This window comes from Adiantum capillus-veneris, chromosome 21 (genome assembly GCF_014529385.1).
Source record: "Adiantum capillus-veneris isolate H3 chromosome 21, ASM1452938v2, whole genome shotgun sequence".
Taxonomy (NCBI): domain Eukaryota; kingdom Viridiplantae; phylum Streptophyta; class Polypodiopsida; order Polypodiales; family Pteridaceae; genus Adiantum; species Adiantum capillus-veneris.
Genome location: NC_140951.1, coordinates 38,542,287 through 38,543,847, shown reverse-complemented (window position 1 = coordinate 38,543,847; position 1,561 = coordinate 38,542,287). Strand labels below are relative to the sequence as shown.

At 49.4% G+C, this 1,561-nt stretch overlaps 1 pseudogene; it reads right to left on the bottom strand.

Moving 5' to 3' along the window:
- Window positions 1-650: 650 nt before the first annotated feature.
- Window positions 651-1,115, bottom strand: LOC147430808 (uncharacterized; annotated as a pseudogene).
- Window positions 1,116-1,561: the final 446 nt, after the last annotated feature.

Below are 1,561 nucleotides of genomic sequence, written 5' to 3'. Positions count from 1 at the left end.
GAGCCTTAGCCCTTGCACTACTCTCCCTGTAGATCTCCTCCTAATAAAAACGTCGCGATATCCTTGCGATCGTATATGTCGTCTAGTGCATCCCCAAATTGGTTAAATGGGATCGGTTCTATCCCATTCGCATCTACATAGAGGATATAATCCTCGTAGAGAGACCCGGAGATTGGCACCTTCTTTGCTACTAGTTCCCCGAGTAATACCTCACTTTTTTTGTTACCCACTCTATCAGCCCTGAGCAGTCCGCCCGCCTACAACGGCTAACTCGTTAAGGGCTTCTACACTCTAACCTATCCGAGTCTTGTCGAGCGGCATTCCCAAGGCCCAGGTAACTAGCCCGCTGGCACCCCCCTTGAGAATTTCAATAAGAAAGGGATTGTGACGTGTCACCGTTCTGGGTGTCTGTATAAAGAGGAAGCGTCTCCTCCCCGCGCTAGATCGGTCCACGTCGGGCCACCTTCAATTGGTCGTAAATAAAGAGTGGGCGTCGGGCTTAACCGACATAGCAGGCCTTCCTTTAGCCTCTAATGTTACCCTCTTGTTGGAGAGCAACCTTTTTAATATACTGTGGCCGCATTACTCGGTTGTCGAGTAACATCTGGTAATAGCAGCAAGTTCTTTCCTTCTACAAGTGTCAGCTCAAATCAATTGGCTATCCTTCTCACGTCCAGGCTCTTTCACCTTTCCCCTAGGATGTACTCTAAGAGCTTCGTTAGGGTCGACTTCCCCGTGGTCCCGAGCCCCCACAAAAAGAGACTAAACTGCTCCCGAGTATCTAATGTAAAGAATAGCCTCAGGAAGGCTCTCAGCAAGTTTAGCTTTAGGACGTCTCCATCCATCAGGGTAAGGAGGAACCCTTTCTGAATAGGGGTCATTGGTGTACACATATCCATCTCAATACGTGCATAGCTTGTGCAGACCCACAAGGGGCTGGGCGGGTGTAATAATGGCCCTCACTCGTGGGGGATGAGGACTCCATTGAGAAAGGGGAGCCCCACATCAACTGTCTTGGACCGCTTAAGGAGCCGGCGCAGGCGCTCCTCTACTGATTTAAGAAGATGTTGGAAGCTCATTCTCTTCCTTTGGGGTCGTGCGAACAGGGCCCCCATCCCCTCCTCCTCTATCTTATTGAGCATCTCGTAAACCCATCCGAGCGGGCTATTCCACCTTTGATTCTTATACTCATACCACTATTCGTCTGGAAGCAGGTAGGCCCAGGTATCGTCAAACCAATCGACCAGTAACGCCCCTATGTGGGCATCCAGCTCGAGGTCCAATTGGGCGGCCCAATGAGGGCCCTATATATATAATTTTGCGGCCCCACTGGGATTTTCAGTTTCCTCAAAGGGCTCGTAGGGAAAACTGAAAAGCTCGACGGGCCCACAGGGAAAAATTAAAACCCCGGCGGGATTTTAGTGGGTTCCAGGTCACCCTAAATTGGATTCTTTGTGATCATGTTAAGTGTAATCATTCTAATGTGTCAATAAGACCTTGTGATCACAAAAAATTGTGGTAATTACGTAAATATTAAATCCCTGCCGGCCACTGTGGGTGC